Below are 22,792 nucleotides of genomic sequence, written 5' to 3' on the forward strand. Positions count from 1 at the left end.
TGACACTGATATTTGATGACTATCCTTACAGTCCAGGTTATTACAGAATTCAGGCCAAATTATTAACCAGGACAAGGAAGAAAACTCCACATAAATGCATATGTGAGAAAAAAACACCAAGTGAATCCTTCTCTAGACCAAGAGAATGTTGTTCAACTAGATTCTGTATAACAACATTTCTTTCACCCCACCCAGAGTAGCAAACAGTAACAATTACAGTCTAGAGCCACTACCCTGAAACTAGGACACAAGGCCATTTTGCAATTAGAGAATGGGAATACAACATAAATACATTCCTCAGTAGTATAAATATAAATTGTATTCTAAGCCCATATTACCTGAACATTACTATGTCAAAACAGATCAGGCAAATGAAAGAAAGGGGAGAAACATTACTGGGGGGGGGGAGGGGGGTCTTAATTAACAGACTACTCACCTTTTATAAATCCCATTTTATTATCATTGCTTCCTTTTACTTGCTGATCTGTAACTTTTTTCCCTACAGGAGATTTAATTATGCTTCTTTTGAATTAGACACATTCAGAGTTTCAGCCATGTGGAAAATCATGATGCCATGGCTCCAGTCAGATCTGACTATGACATCATGCCACTGAAAGCCAAGAAAACTGATTGAAAGCAAGGTTGACTTTTTAGGACAAGTCACCCTGGGTATCCCATTCTTGCAGCAGGTAAGCCCATCCTGTGTCCAGCTACGTAGATGACAAAGTCATGTAAAAGAAAATTCCATTCAGAGGAAAGATTATAAATTCCATACGAGTACTTTTGAAGCAGTTGTCAAGGAAACAAACACCTACTCCTTGTCTAGTGACCAAGTTCCATTCCAATGATCAGGTCGTTAAGTGAAATGGCTGCCACGTGAACATGTGACACAGAGAGAGACAGACAGACTGTGAAAATTGCTAATTGCTGCCATCATTCAGATAAAGTTTTCTCGCACAGCTACGCCAGCGTTACTCTCACTCTGGTGTGTGTTGTTGTCAGGGGTACAACATTTCATTGTAAATGTGCACATTGGTCAGAAAATGAATTTTTTATTACTGTTTATTACCATTTTATTTGCAAATAGTTGCTAACCGAGGTAGTCACTAACTGAGGACTGGGCGTACAATGTATGAGCTCTTCCACTGCTAAAAAAAATAATGAAAAGCAAACTAAATTTCACCAGGGAAACCAAAGGAAGAATTCAAGCAAATGTAGTTACATATTAATCAACCATTACAGTTAAAAATAAGGTGTAATAGATTGACCAATAGTTAGATAATTAAATGCACCTGAATCAGATATTTTTGGATTGAAAGTCCACTCTTGTGTTTTAATTCTTACAACAACAGAATGAATAACTGGTTTTAGATGTAAAAAATATGGTTCAAAATAGAACACCTGGAATCATAAATTAAAAATTCAGAGTATATATCCAATTTAATATTGAACAAAACTTAAAACAAACTCGTCCTTAAAACTCAGCTCTCCTCTTATTTTCTACACTAATAAAACATTATAATGGATAGCTAGAAAGCAATACCTGAGAGTAACAATTAAACTGGGTTTTTCCTCCCATTACATTTATATACAGTACACTGGTTTTTCACCAGTTACAGGAGACACCAAGCCTTACTGTGGGGAAAATGTCCACTCAGCATTTAGCTTAAACAAAAGAAAATACAAATTAAGCAATAAAATTTATATTGAAATATGTTGGCTTTTATTCATGGAAAGACATGAAATCCAAATCAGAGAGGTAATGCTATGGCTAATTAAAACCCTGTGCATAGTTTAAGGCTAACTTAATATTTGCCAAAGCACCTCCGCAAATCACAAAAGCCACTTTGTGACAGTACTGTAGCACCATTTACATGATCATCTCGGATTGCCTCATCCATATTTGGCAGCAACCCCAACCATATAGCAGCCCAATCCTGCTTGCTGTACTTTAGTTTCGGGAAAGTGCATGTTGAATTATTTTCTAGTTAGTCTGTGCAAATTAAATCAGTCATAAAGAACATGAAAAACACATTGATTGTAATTAAAGGAATGTATTCTCTTAAGAACTATCTTATCCTAGAAACCATAATTGTAAACTCAGTCCCAAGGCTAACTGAATTGCCCTCAAACAAGTTTCTATATCTAGCCTACATCACAGTATTCACGTCATCAGCTCATACTAAGATTTTCCAGAAATGTATTACATACTGATACTGTTACCAATACAACAATCTGATTACTTCATGGTTCAAGCTCCACCTGTTATGTGGGAAGCTGTCATAGAAACTTTCTTGCACATATAAGCACCTATACAAAATAAAGTACTGGGCTGTATTAAGTAGGCATATATATCTAAAATATTAAAATAGGCAAGAAACAGAAAACTAATATTTGATTGGATCATAAAGTCAATAAGATCTCCAGTTTGAAAACAGGCAATGAACACCCCTTGTTCAATTTTGTTCTCCTTAATTCCTTAATATCATCCACTGAAATAATTACTTCAATATCATGGCAATTTACATTTCACAGTGCTTGAATATTAGCATTGAGCATTAAAAGACTGGAAAAAAATTAAAGGGAAAAGGATTGAGTCAGTATTTTCCTTACTTTGCACTGAGAAAAGGCATATTTACAAGACTGCGTCTGGTCAGATTATTACAAGCATAAATCAAGACAGGCAGACAGAAATAAATAAATAAATAAATAAAATGGCCACACATAAAAATTTGCACACAAGGAAAAACTTTTACATAAACACACACTTAAGCATCTCATTTTTTTTATTTTAAAAATGTTTGAAAGACTGTGAAAATAACAGCATCTTTGTTTTCTGTTTAATAACAGTTTTCTGAATCCCGGAACGTAATCAGTTTTGCCAAATATTTCAAAAACACAGAACAGAAATGCAGTGCTGGTCCCTTATCAGTATATTAGAAGAAATTGTTTCTTTTCAGTGAAATTCATTTTATTTGTGATCAGAAGGTCAGAAAGGGGAAGCATTACAATGGGGAGTGCCCAAGTTCTTATTAATTTTGTTTCTTTAAGATAAATACAAAATAAGAATTCAAGAATGTAAGCCTTCAGTAGTACAACTGCTTCTTTGTCAAACCAAAAACAGTAGAATCACTTCTTGGCTACAATTTGATTCCACACCATTTTATTCTATCATAAGAATGGGATCTACTAGAGCTGCCCCATCTATGCCACTGAGTCCAACACTCACCCAGTGCAGAAATCCAAAATGAGTTCCAGCCTGTCTAGCCTACATTTGAACGTATTCAGTGAAAGGAAGCCCACTGAACTAATTGATTCAGTAACTGATAGGATCCCATCACAGATCTTTTTACAAATGGTAGACATTAGTTTTGCAGAAAAACAGGCAGATTAGAATAAAACATTTTTCTCACAAGGCCAGCATGAATCATGGGTTAGAAGTCCATTTGCCTTCATGCCATCAGGAAACGTTGGCACCAGATAGCAGTAAAAAAGTCTAAGCTCAGCTAGCCACAGGATGAAAGTTGATGTGAAAGAAAAACAAGTTACACTCCCGTCTGTATCCTAAATGATATATGCCTTTGGGTGTAATTAAACCCAGTTTCTCTCAATCCTCAAAGGATTGTTTTCAGGTAAGGGGACTGTTCTTTGCAGCTTTAAAAACTCAAAGGGAAGGGGGAACATCTGGAAAAGAGTCTAGGGAGAATACAACAGGAGTAATCAAAAGAATTTATAATCCGTTGTCCAACAGAACTATCATATGCATCCTTACTCAAAGGTTATTTCAACTGTGTTTAGTCTTTTACAATTACCAGTGCTCAATCTTATATTCATTAAGCAGAAAATAATCTCCACTAAACCCAATAGACCATCATTATGAAGAAACATGTATAAGTTGATGTGTAAATGACCCAAAGCAAGATTTGAAGGCAGCTTTTAATATTAACCATAATTAAGGCTAACAAAAACTGTACAGGTTCAATAACATCAATTTAATAAAAACAGAAGGAAAAGCTTCTTATTCTATTCCTGCAATTAAACCACAGGAGGAAGAACACTCATTCTTAGCACTCATTCTTATAATATTTGTTTATACATTGTTTAGTGTTATGTTTGCACTAGCACAGTGAATCACAAGGAAAACTGGCTAGCACAACTAGGAAGAACTGGCAACAGGAAGAGGTGACTCTTCCTTGCCTTCATTACTATTTAATAAAGGTTAAATATTATAGGTTGTGTGGTAAAAAAAAAAAGATTAAAATAAAGAGGCAAAACTTAATGGCAGGTCCCACAATGACTATGTACTATATAAATATAAATTATATGGGACATCTTTATTTCTTTCCATGAAAAACATACAAATGAAAATGTTCTTATGCTTAAAGTACATGCCAGATTTTCAACTACCAAAATTTACACTAAAATGCACATTTGAACTTTCAAAACATTTATTCTTACACAGACGCAAGTTAAAACATGGCTTAATTCTCTTTCATACATTTTCTTCTTAGTATATTGACTTTGCTTTTTAAGTTTTTCGGCATTTTTAGTTATCATAATAATAGCAAACAACTGATTTTTTTTAAATCAGTCAGCTCTGGTTTTCTTTAAAAAATTTTTTTGAGATTTTTAAAATCCTATTTTTATTATTTTTATAAATAATTCAAGGTGGTGAACATACCAAATACTCCTTCCTATTTTCCTCACAACAACCCTGTGAGGTGAGTTGGGCTGAGAGAGGGTGATTGGCCCAAAGTCACCCAGCTGGCTTTCATGCCTAAGGTCGGACTAGAACTTTCAGTCTCCTGGTTTCTAGCCTGATGCCTTAACCACATTTTTAGGCCACCTCCTTATTCAACCCTAAAAGAAAGGCATATGAAGCATGGCTCCAGAGATCACTTATACTACTGCTTTAGCTGTGCAAATCCTTTGAAAGAGTTGCTTCACAACACATAGCCATACATACAAAGCAAATCTCTTGAAATCACTAAGCAGCCATCTCTCTTTTCCCAGGATTCAAAGCTGCTCTCAGTTGTCTCCACATGTATGTGCACAACACAACAGCTCTGATGTCACTGTTTTATTGATTTGAAGGGTGCTTTATATGTTCTCCTGTGTGTTGCAAAATAACTCTTTCAAGGAATTTGCACAAGCCTAGTCACTGATGGTTTTGTTTGATAGCAGCAAATACTGTTTAAAGTTTAACTTTAAAATTTAGGACATTATTCACTGCTTTTACTGCAATGGGGCAGATTCTGCAGGATACCTTGAAAAAAAGTGTATCAGTCTAAAGGAGGAATCCTTCTTTGGAAAGATACATAGGCAGTTTGAACAACCTACATGAATACTTTTGACCATTTCAAGACTGATCAGGAGTGCAGGCAGTAGATTGCAGAGCACAGGCTGCCACATCCCCATTTGGCCACATAACACATGTGGCTTAGTTATTCATATTCTATTAAAAAAAATCAATGTGCCACAGGAAAAAAAGTGGAACTGTTAATGTCTAGCAACCTCACAGTGGGACGTGGGAAAGATAACCCACAGAAAAATTAGAGTGCACAGCAAGCTGAACATGAAAAGACAGCCTTGCAAGCGTCTTGGGGCTTAGTGTGCTTTATATGCTAGAGTGAGTTCTTGAATTAGGCTGAGAAAGCAACAGGTAACCAGAGTAGCTGTTCCACCAAAGGAATGATACAACACTTTCAGACATGCTGCAATTTTCAGATCATCTGAAGGGATGCTCAACAAGTGAATTGCCACAGTCCAACACTGAAGTTATCAGCGTATGGGACATGTTCTCTTTCCTCTCCAGGTATCAATGAGACTAGTTAATCAGCAGATTCCCCACTTCCACAGATATGTGTATATCCAGTGTCAATGCCAGATTCAGGAGGACCTCCGCATTGTGGACCTTTTCTTAAGCAGGAGTGCAACACATCCAAAATAAGCAAATCTTGAAGCCCAATCCCTGCAGTAAACAATTATTTCATCTTCTCCTAATTCAGCTTTGGTTTATACTCCCACAACCAGTCCTTTGCAGTCTGAGGACCCAAAAAATCTGTTGGGATGTCTAACCTTGAAGTCTATAAAAAAGGAGTACAACTGATTAAGTGTACTAGTAGCAACTAACTCTAAACTCTCTATAATCTTTCCTATGATTGCATATATATATATATATATATCTTATATGAATATTAAATAGCAAGAGAAAAAAAATGAAACTTGAAGAACCCCCAAGGGCAATAAGAGCACATTTATCCCAATATTATCTTCTGATAACACCCACTAAGAGGGAAACCACCAAAAGAATCACTTCCAACATCATCTTCCTCAAGTACTCAGAAGAAAAGAAAAAACAAACCTGTAGTCAAAAATCAATAAGAGTTCCGGAGCTATAACTTGATCATACTCCCATGTCTTTCTCCATGTACAGAATACTGATCAGGGTAAGCAAATCCATCTTCTGTGCCAATTCTGGGTCCAAACCCATTCCTGCCACCTCTCACTTTTTAGCTATCACCTACATCAAAAGTCATCCAAAATGTTTTTACTAGACTGTATTATTATTATGATGGTTGGCTGCACAGTCTGCCAGATGTTTGGACTGGATTTGGCATTTTTATCCACCTATCGAGTCCTTCCCAGGGACCTGGGATAGGCAGATGGTGTTGTTTGATGGTGCTAAAAGGTATTATCGCAGGATGTAAGCTGTTCAAGTAAAGCTGCCTTCTGCAATTGACTGATGATTTTGTCAATGCCGATGGTGTTCAAGTGGTGCTCCAGATGTTTTCGGATTGCACCTAAGGTACCTATAACTATTGGTACTATCTTGGCTTTCTTTTCCCGTAGTCTTTCTACTTCTATCTACAGTATTTTGTGATTTTATCCAGTTCTTTCTTTTCTATTCTGCTGTCTCCAGGTATTGCAATGTCCACTATCCAGGTATTGCAATGTCCACTATCCAGTCCTTCTTATCAACAATTGTTAAAAATTATTGTTATTATTTTCTTGGACTTTTTTTAAACTGTTGACAATTATACCTATTCTCTTATTCTTTTCTAGTTAGTTATATTTTCACCATTTATATTTTTATTTACCCACTGTTCCTTATCTGTGGATACATGGATGCTTTATGCATCCATGTAAACCATGCTTATGCCTTAAAGATTTTATGCTCCTTGCATTGCCTCATCATAAGTTACTTTTGTACAAACCTAGAATATATAATACAAATAAGTGGGTATTTATTTGGCAAATAACTAAAAACAGTAAGCATAGACACAAGCCAAATCTAACTATGCCACGTGAAGGATAATTCATTTAGCACCGAAGACTGGAAGTGGATATGCTTTAATGCATATACATTTTAAAGCTGTGCTTTTCTTTTCAGTGTAATAATTAAAGAACAAAAATTAGCCTTCCATGTAGTCCTCACTTTATCTCCTCCTTTCTTTCTTTTTTATGCATAATGGTGGGAGTGTCTATTTCCTGTGCTAGTAAAAAAAAAAAAAAAAGGCACAATAAAAACTACCCTGAATTGTGTATTTTACTGAAGAAAAGCTGGAGAAATTACAGCCAATTGTATTGTTTTTTCTGTGGGAAATTTTCATCACCTTATTTCAAAGTTCAGATGAGGAAATAAGCCGTATGTTAAAATACTTGCACACAATTCTTTTATTCTGTTTGAAACATATTACAGTATAAATACAAGATATTCATTTCCAAATACAAATTTTTGAATAGTATTACTAAGGCTATTGGGAAAATATTACAGTTAATGGGAGCAGCATATCTTACTCCTTCATTGGAGAAACAAATAAACATAAAGAGAACTCACAGGATCCCTGTTTTCTATATACTATCCTACTCTGACATATTCAAGCAAATAAATTAAGGTAAATGGAACATCACCCTCTAGCTTGTTACTCCCATTCAGCCAAAGCATGTAACTGCAGACCCATCCACCACAGGCACAGTACATAATAGGAATTTATTCAATGCGCTAAGCCTTATGCCCCAATGGCTGGACTCATGACACATGTAAAGCCACAACAAATTATATCTGAGTGCAATACATGAAGCCAAGCCACTGACAAGTTACCATGGATAGTGACACTATTCCAATGTGAAGTGTTAGATTACAACTTCCAGAATTCTCATCCAGCATACTTTAACCATGCCAGACAGTAAAAAACTGGAAAAGGGTATAACTTTGGGCTTGTTATTTTATAATACCCTGATGGTACTGCCTGATATAGGTACGGGGAGAAATGACTGCTATATATCTTTTGCAAAGAGATACTGCACCTATGGTGAACTAAAACAAACATTCATTCTTTACCAATCAATACAACATCTCTTATAATACAGAATCCTGTTCAATACCATATTTTCTTGAATTATGCTGGTGCTCGAATAAGGCTAAGCTCATTTCATATTTTCAAACAGCTTTAATCATGTTTTTAGCATCAATACCAGAATTTGGACTGTAAATTTTGCATAATGCAATAAGATACTTACATGTTTATGAACAGGATCTTGGCAGACTAACCGATTTTATTGAAAGGCATATGCTTTTGTGTGCTTCAGCTCACTTCATCAAATGCAATGGAGTGGCTAGACTGGTGGTATAGGATTTAAATTGGGATGAGGTGGGGGAAAAGGAGGCGAAAAGAAAAGATAGGTTGGATATGAAGATGTAGATTACCTGTGAGACAGATTATAACTACCTTATCAATTAACAAGTGTAACATGTTAAAAATCCATTATATTTGTTCAGACCTTCTGAGATATGTGAGTTCAACAGTCTCTTGCTCAATTGTGCTATAAAACCTCTTTTTTCCAAGAGGTTCTTTTTTTTTTCTCTGAGGTCTGTAATGGACTGTCCTAGAAATTTGAAATGCGTAAGCAACCTGTCTTCTGTCTTCCCCTCCTTTTCCCCTTATCCCAATTTAAATCCTACATCAGTCTAACCACTTTGCTGCATCTGATGAGGTGAGCTGTAGCTCACAAAAATGTACAGTTTTAATAAAATGTGTTAGCCTGAAAAGGTGTTATCAGACTCCTGATTTTTGGCTACCATAAACTAATATGGCTGTCTTCCTACAATGATTGCTTGTTTATGATCAGTCTCCCAACAGCAGCCATCAGCCTGATCTTCAATAACACAAAATTGTCTAAATAAAGGCTTGTTTTTGCTATTACTACTAGCTGTTAGCTAGTACTAACTTCAGTATTAGGCAGCAATAATGAAAAATGTTTGAAATATTGTTTGGAAATATTTCTGTTTATACATCCCAATATGCCAGAAGTGGTGAACAGCTCTTCTCCTAAGTTACACTGAAAATCTGAGGGGTTCTGTTTCCACATGTACAGTGCAGTTGATTATAGTAGAGACTCTTCACATACTTCATGTGTTGCAGTTCAAAGGGTATACACACATGCCAATTCCTCACAACAGACATCATGCCATACCCATGGACAACTATCTATTCAGTTACACTAATACGTTTCAAAAGAGAAAACAGCACAATACTTTTCATGTGTGGAATTCTACATAGGAAACCTTTTTATTTTTATTTTCACAAAATCTGGTTGATGATCATTTCAGGAAGGAGAAACATTAGTCTTTACAAACCCGAGAACTCTAGCACCAGCTCAAAATGGAGTTTCTTAAATGTAATTTGAAGCATTAGATACTAAAGTTAAAGAAACTATAAAACTGCTTAGAGTGGAGTGCAAAATGAATCTTCTAATTGGCTTAGGAAGCTAATTGGTGAGAGTAGCTTTTGCTCTTAAACTAAACGCTTAGAGCCTTTAAAGAGCTGCAAAGATTCGATTAATGATTAATATAAACAAATGAAATAATTCCAGTTTTGAAAGCTACAAGCAATATAATTCAAAGATTATTCATTGAACCTATGTTAATGGAATTGGTGAAGTTTATTAAACAATTACTATTGTATATTTAAACTAGTGCCACAACATAACCCCACAGCAATTGCCAGTTGTATGAAATTCAAAAACGTGCCATTGTGTATTTTTGTTTTTGCTTTAATGAGGATAATATTTGCTTTCTTTGGGGAAATAAACAGATTGTATTTGCGTATGAATAGGTATATTGGAAATAACAGACTAAAACAGTTAACTGAATAAATACATTTAACTGATTTGGAAACCAGGATTGATCACTGACTCAACACTTATTAAAAAACACAAAAAAGCAATCTAATATCTGAATATTTTTGGATAAAAATATTACTAACCTAGGGATTGATAACCTAGTGTCCTTCAGATATATTGGGCTGTAATTCCTATTGTCACTTGCCATTACTCATGCTATCTGGATCTGATGATATATGAAATCCAAAACATCTGGAGTGCACCAGAATGCCTAACTTGAAAAGACTGGAACCTCGCATATCCATTGGCATAAAATGCATATATACAACTATTCAAGTTTGCAATTAGTTTAAACATTTTCAAGACAACAGCAGCACTGTCAAACATAGCCAAGCTATGAAAAATTAATGTTTTACAGTTGAATGTTATACAGAATATTATTCTCAATTAAAACTACATGAGTTCAGTGGAATTCTATGAAAGTATTATGGTTGTGTTCTTTAAAAAAATAAAGAACACACTGAACTACATTGTGTTATTTTATAACAGTTCCAAAGATAGAAACCAACTGAAGCTCAGTTGGTGAAGAATTTTGTGCAGATATGTCAAAAACAGGAATAATGCTTTTGGCAGGTTGGAATGAAAACTAAATATTTAAGTATTTCCATTTTTATTCATGTCCTGCGAAAAAGTACAATTCTTCCTAGGAAACATGAGAACATCCCAACATCTATCCATTCACCTTGAATAATAGGCTATTCTTAGAAATTTATTACTGAGTTCATTAGGTAATTATGCAACTAGGTAACTAATATTCATTATTCTTTTTCTTGGTAATTTAAGCGAATAGTTTTAGCTCACTTTTACTTAATCCCACAGCTTTTTTTAAAAAAAAGAATGCTTTACAAAAATATGCTTTGAAACAAAATAAAATATTTAGCAGTTCAAAATTTTTTTGATTATGGATATTTGCAACTATTAAATTTTCTCATTGATTAAATTATTATTTAAATTGTAAACTGTTTTATTGGTATGGGAAAATCTGCAATGCATAATGAAACAAGATTTAAAAAGCATAATCAAATAATGTTTTAAAAAGCAAAGAAAATTCATTTCGAAATAAGTAATTGAAACAACCGTTTTCAGCTTTGTTTTGATTGCAAGCTGTATAGAAGTTAACCTTCTAGATATTTGAGCCTATAAGTTTCTTTACTGACATTTGGCTGGGACTCAGGGTAAATTAATTCAGAAGACTGGAGGCCACCACACCATCCTATGTTCTCAAAACCCACTCTGATTAAAAAGTATCACAAAAATATTGTAATAGCAAAATTATTTAAAAATTATCAGTAGTAACACATTAGACCATTAATTACCCTAATTCTTTAACTACAATACTCAAAACTGGACAAGCCCAGGCAGTTTTCTTAGCATTATTTTTTGGAAGTACTTTGCCACTGCCTTCTTCCTAGGGCTAAGAGAGAGTGACTAGCCAAAGTCACCCAGCTGATTTCTTATTTAAGGCTGGACTAGAACTCATGATCTCCCAGCTTCTAGCCTCATGCCTTTAACCAGTGCTGTACATCAAATTGGCTCTCTTTGGAAACTAGTTAAAATTGATTTTCTACTGTTTAAGAGAAAAAATATTTTGCATATCTTGTATTGATAAGCTTTACACATTACTTAGATAGCCAGCTGTTTTTGAAGGAAAGATACTATGACTTATGGAAATTAGTTCTGAGCAATCAGACTTGCCACTATTGTTGCAGTTAGTAATTAAATTACTGCATTTGACAGCCTTGACAGGTCTACAATCAACTCCTGACATCTCTAATGCAGTGAACAAGACTAGGAGGAGAGTTTCAAAAAACAGTTTTTACTAATGCAGCTGCAAGTTTCAGAGACATGACTAGATAGATTGATGCAAGACAGCTCAATGTAAAATATCTTCAAAAAATTACTTTTAAAACCAAGCGGGGATGTAAAATGTCCAAAAGGAGTTTGAAAATCATTAATATCAGTGTCAATTAAACAATGTGCTGAGAAAGTTAACTCATACTTTCTTTTTTAAAAATTATATTGTTCTTCACATCTTCTAGGTCATATTTATTAAGCTAAAAGGAACAAATAAATATCTATCCAAATATATAATTATTACTGTACTCTCAAATTATAGATTACTATGTTCTTAAACTTTCCTATATATTTTTAGAAAGAGGTAGTGGCCTACAAGCTAGATAAATTCCCATTTAAGCCCATCCTCAACTTCTTTCAGGGCTGCCACAGATTTGGAATTTCTTTAGTAAAAGAATCAGGATATTAATTATACTTGCAGTTTGATCAGCCTAAGCAGTAAAATCTGGAAGAACTCTTTAGATTTAGCCTAAATTTAATATTTATGCATGAAAAATAGACATTCTCATTTACCTGCTGAAGTTTATGTTCATTATGCTTTCTTTCTAAAATTTCTTAGCATCAACCCTGCATGTCTTCAGACTTAAAGATTCCCATATTAGGATTTCTAGACACAAATGTCATCAGAGTCCAAGCCAGCATCATTTATATTCAATATAAAACTTTACTGGGCTTTAAAACAAAAGATCAAAGCTTCTCCAGCAAAATTATGGAAAAATTTATAGCATCAAGATATTACAGGACTCATACAACCTGCTGAAACAGAGTATGACATGTTTGATTTTAGCTTAGAATGTTAGCTGTGTTTTATTCAGCTATGGTTTATAGTTCACCTATGGTTAAACTATGCATTTAAACTATGCAATCTGCATCCAGTCACTGAAATGTTACAGTGGTTAAAAAAATTAAAAATATGGTTAATATGGAACTGTTCAGAGTCACAAAGCACAGAAACACAGAATAGGAATAAACATAGACAGTGACAGAGATACTAGTCACTGAAATCTATTTTATTTTTTTATTCCAATAACACGCCCATGAATCCTATCAAATTTTTATACTGATGTACACTATTTAAAAAAATATTGTTGGCAAAAATAGAACATAGTAGAGGAAGGGCATGTTATGGACCCTGTTGACTAAAGAATTTCAACTGGCAGGGTCTAGGAGGACAGCCTTTTCTGCCATCGACCCTGCCCTGTGGAATATCTTGCCCCCTGAGGTGAGATTGGCCCCCACTCTTCTTGCCTTCCGGAAGAGCGTTAAGACTTGGCTCTGCTGACTAGCTTGGGGATCCAATGTGGACTCACAGCACTGGGGGTGGCTGGTGACTTGAGGAGGCTCTCTCCATCTTTTAACTTTGCTTTTGTAGTTTTTTTTTACTGCTTTTTATGACTTTTATCTGTGAGCCGCCTAGAATTATATAGTGAGATGGGCAGCGCATAAATTTGATTTACAAAAATGAATGTTAAGATTTCTTACCTGAAATGCAAACAGTTTGCTCTAAAAGGCTGGCATAAACATGCCACAATTCTAGAAACATATTTTATAAATTATCAATATATTTTGAGTGAAAGCAAATACAATTAAAGTAAAAAAATGAAGGTGTAATTTTTAAAAAATTGTTTAATTTTTGAAAAATGAATAGGCAGATGGCAAGCTACAAAATGTTAATATCAAGAAGCATCTATATTTCCAATAATATTCTAGGCCCCACAGCTATGTGGAGCTGAAAATAATTAATATAATTAAACCAGAGTAAGTGTTGAAGATTATCATATCCACATACATTTGTATTACTATTTTATACATGTGTACAGAAGTACCAAAAATCTAGATCTAGTCCAGACTATAAGAAATTCACTTCCCTGGGACAGATTGTACAAATTCCAGAAGGGCAACTACGTTAATCTGTTGCAAAAGCATATGTGTTATTACTATTAGATAGGTCATTATAAATTTTAGCAGACTATAATCTATTTCAGAAGGTTATGAAATGTTCATGTTATGTTGAGTTATTGGCTGTTAATACATTAATTACAATCATTTGTACACTCTTTTTTATTTACCTTCTGAACTCCCTATTTCCCTTAATCAAGTGTATTTATGTATAATTCAGGATAAAATACATGTTTCTGATCAAAGAAACTCTAAGCTATGAAAGCTTATACTATGAACTTGATAGTCTTTACCATACCACAAAACTCAATTATTTTGTTAGGTATACTGTTTGTGCTGAAACAATCCAAATGAAGAATTACAATCCAGGTACCTTATGCAGAAACAGGAAACCTATAGGTAGGATAAACTTTTTACTTTTCTTTTAGTTCAAATTAGCTCCTTGCAAGAAATACCACAAATGGTTGGGTAGTTAGATACTGTATCTCAGCTGTTTCGTAATTCAGAGGATCCCTGTTTTCCTGAGCTAATGGGTACATTTAGAATTTTGAGTACACATTATGGGCATTCTCATAAATAACTATCATGGCAGGGATGGCCAAACTCCCATATACCGTAAGTGAACATTTTGAAATCTATAGCTATTCCTAATTTACCAGTTAGTCCTTGTTTAGTGACCACAATTGGGACTGGCAAATCAGTCATTAAGCAAAGCGGTTACTTAAGTGAAACCATCAGTGTGCTTATGATCTTACTTCAGCTTTCCTTTTTTCTTTTTTGGATGTTTTTATCCCACCTTTATTATTTTTTAAAGTAACTCAAGGTGGCAAGCATAGCTACTACTCCTTCCTCCTCCTATTTTCCTCACAAAACAACAACAACAACAACAACAATCTATAGCTATTCCTAATTTACCAGTTAGTCCTTGTTTAGTGACCACAATTGGGACTGGCAAGTCAGTCATTAAGCAAAGCGGTTACTTAAGTGAAACCATCAGTGTGCTTATGATCTTACTTCAGCTTTCCTTTTTTCTTTTTTGGATGTTTTTATCCCACCTTTATTATTTTTTAAAGTAACTCAAGGTGGCAAGCATAGCTACTACTCCTTCCTCCTCCTATTTTCCTCACAAAAAAACAACCCTGTGAGGTGAGTTGGGCTGAGAGACTGGCCCAAAGTCATCCAGCCAGCTTTCATGCCTAAAGTGGGACTAGAACTCAGTCTCCTGGTTTCTAGCCTGGTGCCTTAACCACTAGACCAAACTGGCTCTCCTTTCCTTTGTTTTACAGACCTGAGAAAGTCATAAATATGAGGATTGGTTGTAAAGTTACTTTTTCATCACCAATGTAAATGTGAATGGTTGGTAAATGAGGCAGTCACTAAACAAGGACTATCTGTATTTGTTGCCTAGAACATTACTGGAAATGCTTGATACTGATGCTTTGTAGCTTGCTAGCTGTCTGTTCCTTTTTAAAAAAATCAAAAGTTTTCAAAAATTATGCAGAGCAGGGAATTTGGTTGAGTGTAAGGATTGTATCAGCAGATGCCTGCAGGTGCCACACTGAGGACCCAGGGCCTAATTTATGGGCTTCTCTCAACTATTTATATGTTTAGTATTTTATTTCTGCTAGATTAGGAATTGGTGGTTTGTCCATTTCGTTGCATGCCACCATTACATATATTTGTTCCTAACTAAGTTTCACCTACTCCCACCCTAACCTGTATATCAAAAAACATCTATATTACAGAATGTACTTTATCAGAAAGCACTAGTTTAGCTTTATCAGAAAGCACTAGATCTGTTCTTTTACTACTCTGTAGTAAAAGAATATCAATCTTTTAAAAATTAACATTCAAAAACAGCCTCAGACTACTGATCACATTACATATTTCTTATACTAGTTCATAGGATTAGCCAATAAATAATGAAGCAAGGACAGGTTTTAATAATTTCACAGGGAACACAAAACACCTATCTTTTTTAGGCATGACTCTCTCTTTATTCAACTTACAACTCAAAACTGTGGATAAAGGCATTTAACTGATATTAAGGTCTGGGTTTAAACAGGTGCTATACACAAGACTTAACTCAGCAAACAGTTCTGTACATTCTAGTTAAAAACAAAACAAAACCCAAACACACAATTATAATAAAATACAGGATAATGCAACAGTGAAATCAAAAATATCTAGAATTAAAAATTAAATAAGACAACAGTTAAATACTTATGCTCCTTTCCCTTATCAGCAACTTAAATACAGCTGACCATTAAGTAATTCTTGGCATCAAATAACAGTGCTTGTTTTTCCACTATATGTGGAAGAATCCAGAGTATAAACCCGTTCATTTTTTATGATAGTTTATAGAATACCTTCTTTATACTTTCATCATCTCATGGAAATTGTTCCATTATTATTGAATGCTAAAGTATGAATTAGCAATTAGAAACAAATTAGAAACAAATAAACAAATATTTTGATGGCTTAAATTATTGATCTGATTGTCCCTAATGCGTCTATAGCAGAATTTAAAAATCCATTTTAAATGTAGTTTTCTCTTTGGAATGGACAACTAGGTTTAAGGTATTTTGTTTACCTTCATCAGATGTCTATAATAAATTCCCTATCAAACTGTGAAACTGCAAAATGTTTACCTACTCTCAATACTTTTTATTTATTTTACAGCCCACTCTTGACGAACTCTGAGCAGTGAACACTCAAACAAAAACAATACAGTTAATAAATCCTATTAAAAACTATTATAGTTTTTATGGATCAAGTTTTTATAGCTTGATCCAAAGTTTGAACCTGCTTTTGAAAAGCTGGGGGTAGGAACTGCACATACCTCCAGGGAGAGAGTTCCATAAAAAGGAGCTACTAATGACTTGACTGTACCTCATGGACTTCAGAAGGGGGGAAGGGGAGAGAGAGACTCTGAAGTGGCTTACAATGACCAAACTGAGTAGGCAGATTCTATTCTGTCAAGGCATTGCCTGATATAAACTGGTATTATACTGTGTAGGGCTTTAAAGATAACAACTCAGCACTCTGACTTGTGCCTGGAAGCCTACTGGTAACTAATACAACAACTTATAAATAGATGTTATTCTTCACTTGTTGGACTGATTCACCAGCACTGTAGCTGATCCATTTCATACTAGCGGTACCTTCCATCTCTAAAGACAACCCCACGTAATGTGCCTTGCACTTGTCCAAATGGGAATTAAGACATAATTTACTGTTACAAGGGCATCCTAGCCCAAGTAGGGCCATAACTGGTACACCACCTAAAGCTTCCATGTGTTATTTAAAGATGTCCAGGAGGAGCACTTAGTCAGGGGCCAACTCCTTCAAGGGGAGGGGAGAACAACTTAATCCAAAATAATTACTGGGACCACTATTGTTAGGATGCCATCTGAATAGCAATTCCATCTTGAAGGGATTTAAATTAAGCTTATTTTACTCCATTCAGATCGTCACAGCCTCCAAGTACTGGTTCAGGATTTCAACAGCATCGCTAGGGTGGCAAGGTATGGCTGAATGTCATCAGGATATTCTTGTATGTTCTTCTTCTGGAGTTTACAACATATCCTCACTTGACATACAAATGCAGAAATGAAGCAAAACATATAGAACTAAAACTCTTACTGCAACCTATACTGCTACCAATATAATACTGAGTTTACTGGAATAGCCAAACCTCCAAGTATATGTAAGAAAGCTGAATAGCAACTGTTCCATAAGCCTTTGTGGTACATTTGCTATTTCTGTGCAATTCTTGCACAAGTAAACTGTAGCAGCAGCGCAAACCACAAACCTGGAGGCTGCCACTTAATCTTGGGATTACATTTGCACAGCAGTAGTAGAACATATCAACTCTCAAACATTAGACAATGTACAAACCTATAAGCAATACAAAGCACGTGTAAAATACTTTCGTAGATGAATACAAGTAATCCCAGGGTTAAGAACGCCTGATTTAAGGATGACCCATAGTTAAGAACCAGGCCTACTGTAGCAAAATTCAAGTTAAATACACAATGTTTCAAGTTAAATACACAATGGTTTGAGTTCATTACACAATACTACTTACACAGTATTATACAATAATACTGTTCCGGCTTACCTAAAAATTCGACTTAAGGACAGTCATTGGGAACAGAACTTGTTCTTAAACTGGGGACTACCTATATAGCATAACCTCAACTGATGATCTCTAATCAAACTATTAGCAAGCCATGCAGAAGAAATATTGGGAGCACAATGGTAGGTCATTATTAAGAAACATGAACAACACTTTGTTTAATACATCACCAAGTACATAAACTAATTATTACATTAACTAGTTTAATAAAAATATATGCAAGTAGATACTCATTGTTTTCATTATGAATGCCAAGTCAGCTGCAACATCACGCCAAGCTGACAGATAAACAGAGCTAGAAAATTAAGTTTTCTGAAAGTCAAAGGAAATCTATTGGCTTTCATCCAGGAATCAGTGTCATTATCTGACTCTGTATTTAATTAGCACCAGTTACTGTCAAGCAGTCACTTGGGTAGCTCTTTCACTATCCTCATTCAGACACTGGAGGCAAATCTGCCTTCATCTAATCATTCTTAGATGGCAGAGATCATTGCCAGTTTTTGACATCACCTGTTCTCCCAGGTAATACAATACCATACAGTACAAAATAACCAATGACAGTCACGACTCTGTATATCAAAATACATACATGAAAAACACTGTCATTCATGAAATTACAGATCATTTTCTAAAAATCCTAAGACTGGATATGAAAAAAAAAAAGTAGGCTTTAAATATCTACCTTAGGCTAGTTCAAGAGCTTGACCTTTTTAAATGGAATATTTTATATATTACAAAACCTCATGGTGAGATTTTTTTTTTTTTTTTTTACATACTGCTTTTAATAGTCCTCTCAGTTTCAAAAGCTGTCATAATGGGAAACAGGAGAAACATAGACTTAGGTCTACTGAGGCCTACTGTGCATTGTACCACATTTTATATATCATAGACAAACATGTTTACATTCAATGGAAAGACAATGATGCCCCAAATATAAAGACTGAATAAGTAATGGTCTCTTAATAGATGTAAAGGGCAACCATGCAAAAAGTTAATCCAAATTAATATTAAGAATCTCAAATCAGCTGATAACTGACTTGGGGGAAAAATAGAAAACAAGGAAGCAGCATTATAGTTAGAGTAGCAATAGAACTCCACAAGAGGAAAAAAAAAGGCTAAGGTAGAGGAGCAACCTGAGAGGAAATCACTTATGGGATCAGAAGGCTAGTGGGAAGCAATGTGCTTTGACAAGACAAAATCCTACCATAGTAAGCCAGGAATTTGTTACGGTAATTGTGAAAAGGATAAGCAATTCCTGTATGCCTGTGCTACCAGTCCTCTGAAGCTTTCTATTCTATCAGAAACCCGCATGAATCTTTTTTACGCTCAGTTTGAAAGTATAGCTGTGGAAAACAATAGTTTGGAAAATTGATGGAAAATTCTACATCAGGGGCGGTGGTAGTGGTAGACATTGGCCTCTACTTAGATAAGCAGTGACCTATTTCTAACTAGACCAAATCATTCTCTCAAGCCACGTACACTTTTGTAAGGGAAATTATGCAAATGCAGACAAACATGAACTGACTGTATGTGTGCTTGGTTATAGAGTTATTGTCTACTGTTCCTTTTATATTTTGTTTCTGATTGTGCCATCTTTACTCTTAATCAATCAGATGTAACCCAAGAGAAGGGCATTATCTTTGAAAAAAAGAGAGGTACATTTTTTAGGCAGGTCAGGGTCTGCCTGCAGATTTTTAAAGAAGATTTACAATAAAAAAAGCCAGGTTTGAAACTAAACTGAAACCATAAGACTTTCAGGAGAAGGCTTCATTACATAAACTCAAGATACAATTTAGAGGAAGCCAATGCAAGTTTTAAAAAAGTGCCTTACTTCAACAAAGCTGCCAGTGAAGCATACCTTGATGCTACTGTCAGGTTTCTAGTCCAACAGGCAGGACTGGAACCAATTAGCCAAGCTCAGAAAATATAAGACCTTCTGATAAGTTGTTTTTATTGAAGAAAAGCTTAGAAGCCATAATGAAATAAGTCTAATGATTGCTGTGTTTCAAGAGCAAGCTCTATGGAATAGGTTGCCCAGCCTCCTCTTTTGTGTGGAAAAGGTGGTTTCCATCTGTCCCTTGTTTTTGCAATGGCCAGATTTGCTTTCATGCTATTTTTGCTGTCTGTGTAAGAACCAACTCTTATACCTGCTTTGCAAAGCAATAGCAGTCTTATTACTGACAGGAACTTTCTTTGGCAAGAGTAGTGAGAGAAGGATAATGGAGCCATTTACTGCACCACTGGGGTCTTAAGACTGGGCATCTCCATCACAGACTGCGGGAAATTCTGCAATATGCAGGAAAAGTGGCCAGTCACAAGCTCTCTAGGTATGAACCAAAAGGTTTCCTGAGTGGGAGAGTTCAAACATGTTGTGGGGAATCTCCCAATGTATGCCAGAAAGTCTAGCTGAGAAACCTCTTGATGCATACTGAGTTTTCAGCAAGGGCCACAAGAAATTTTCCTCTGGCCTACCTGAGACAGGCCAGCAACATGAATAAATTATATTTAAGCCACTGGCTCTCCATTAGTTGGAAGAGATCTTTTGGAAAGAACTAAAAACTTTCATTGAGGAGCACTGTGGAGAATGCTAAGAAGAGTCCTCTCCTACAACACTAGTCAAAGTGCTTCCCAATGGGATGGTACTGAGGGCATTCAGTTTGAAGATCCAGCAGCTCACAATGAAGGTCTTTCATGTGGGGCAGCTTCAGTGAATGTTGCAAGCAATTCCAAAGGTGCCCAACCTGGAAGCATTTCAGTCAGTGTTGTAGAAGGTTGAAAGGAGCTCTTTCCCCAGCAACTGCACCTAAATTAAGGTGAATTGGGTGGTCTCTTTCTTTTGATGAAGTGAATCAAGCTGTCCCAATCAAAGCTAATTTGTGTTGATTTGCAGTTACTTCTGAATGAACAATAGAATTAGGTTATGCAATACTTTACACTATCATATAGACATTGGTATAGCTATAAAGTGCTTTCAATTTGTTCCTAATTGTTTAATAGTGTTCTGTTTTCTGGCCTGCTTTTTAATATGACTTAGCTAACAAATCATTTTAATATGTGAACATATCAGACCTGGTTTTCAACAGGGTTAGAGAATCTAGATGAGAAAGAAAACACAATATGAATTATTTTTGTGCCACACTTCATCCCATAAAGTCATATGCTTCACTCCTGATAATGATAATTTAATAAAGATAACTTACCAAGACTCAGTGAGGCAGTCAAATCAGTATTGGTTGTATATTTGAAAACTTCAATCTTCAGATACATCTCAAGCCTGCTATAAACAAACAGACAATAAACATTCATACCAAATGCTATTGTTTATTCTATATTGTCACATTAAATTTTTGTCACACTAAGGTACTCCAAAATGATGCCTTTCCTGATAATTTAAGCCAACCGTTTCTAAAGAATATTATTCTTTCTTTAATGTTTTTTGTGTGCAAATCAGATTTACAGGTAAATAAATTTTAGTTTTAAAAAACCAATCAACCAATGTAGGGTTCCATATTCCAAGCAACAGTGTCTCTCACTTTCCCATAATAGAGCATTTGGAGGAATGATGTACAAGCATTACTTGCATCCAACCAGTTACATTCTGCTCTAGTAAAAGCAAGATATTGATGCAGTTGAGCATGTCAAGAATATGGCCTGCTTAAAATCAACTCAGAAAATGGCCTTGGTCAAATAATTCTCCAGATAAGCTCTTTATCGATATGATGACAAAAAGTGAGATATCCTATATTACAGAATATCTGAAAAATTTAGTAAGATAAACACTGATGAAATCCTAAGAACCTAGGCAAGTTCCTACAACCACAGCATTTAACAATTTTTAGTATTCAAAACATTATTGCATGAAATACCTACAAATTATTTTTATTTTATTTTTCAGAACAAAAAATGTAGCATACCGCTAGAACATTTTTTAAAGTGCTCTTATGGGCACTAAAGTTAAAACTATATTTTTAAAATAGACAAAAATGCATGAAGTTTCAGTAATTTCATCCCAGGTATTTTGCAATATATTGTGTTCTCACCAAATTTTCAATAGAAAACACAAGAGTTTTTTTTAAAATTGTGCCTTTCTAAAATTCATATTTAACTGGAGATTCTACAGACACTCAAAGGAGCTATTACATGGATGATCCTCCCATGGCACAATGGCTTCAGCCCAAGTAATCAAGAAAAAAAGAAAAAAAAAGTTAGATTCAGAACTGTTCCTCAAAGACTTGCACAAGCATATAAAAAGTTGTATAAGGCATGAACAAAAAGAAAAAATTATGGAATCTATCCATCCCTCTGTCCAATTTCTAACATAAAGCACACAGAAATCATTCCATGTGCAGAAGCTGGCCTCCATGTGCAGAAATGTGGGGTCTAACAAAAAACACAAAACATTAGAATACAGTAAGTAAATGACTGTAGCCCTTCTAAATCTTAAGCATATTTATATAAAAGCATGTCCTACTGAAAAAAATAAGTATGCATAAGATTGCAGCCTTGTTTATGCTCAGATCAGTGATTTACCAAAACTAATTATTTATCTCTAGAACTTTTCAGGACTCTTAATACATACAACTCTCAGATAAGCAGAAAGTCAGCAGAATGCAAATGTTTTTGGCTGTTTCCAGCATCAGATTTTGCATATTTTTTAAAAAAAATAATAATGTGGGTATTATTTTATTCATCAAATTTGTCACTGCCCATCTT

The 22,792-nt window shown here is 35.0% G+C and overlaps 1 protein-coding gene across 8 annotated transcripts in view; it reads right to left on the reverse strand.

Moving 5' to 3' along the window:
• Positions 1-22,792, reverse strand: part of NCOA2 (nuclear receptor coactivator 2) — a 140,998-nt gene that overhangs the window by 110,181 nt on the left and 8,025 nt on the right. For 5 of the 8 annotated variants that reach the window (XM_015887868.3, XM_007427034.4, XM_015887870.3 and 2 more), the window contains exon 2: positions 21,280-21,356. The exons of 1 other annotated variant lie outside the window; for it this stretch is intronic. The gene's annotated coding sequence lies outside the window, so the exon portion shown is untranslated. The remainder of the gene's footprint in view (positions 1-21,279; positions 21,357-22,792) is intronic. 2 more of the 8 variants (XM_015887867.3, XM_015887869.3) reach the window with 1 other exon arrangement.

The sequence above is a fragment of the Python bivittatus genome, unplaced genomic scaffold (genome assembly GCF_059951505.1).
Source record: "Python bivittatus isolate LINGU-HERP-01145 unplaced genomic scaffold, Pbiv_v1 ctg000840_np1212, whole genome shotgun sequence".
Taxonomy (NCBI): Eukaryota; Metazoa; Chordata; class Lepidosauria; order Squamata; family Pythonidae; genus Python; species Python bivittatus.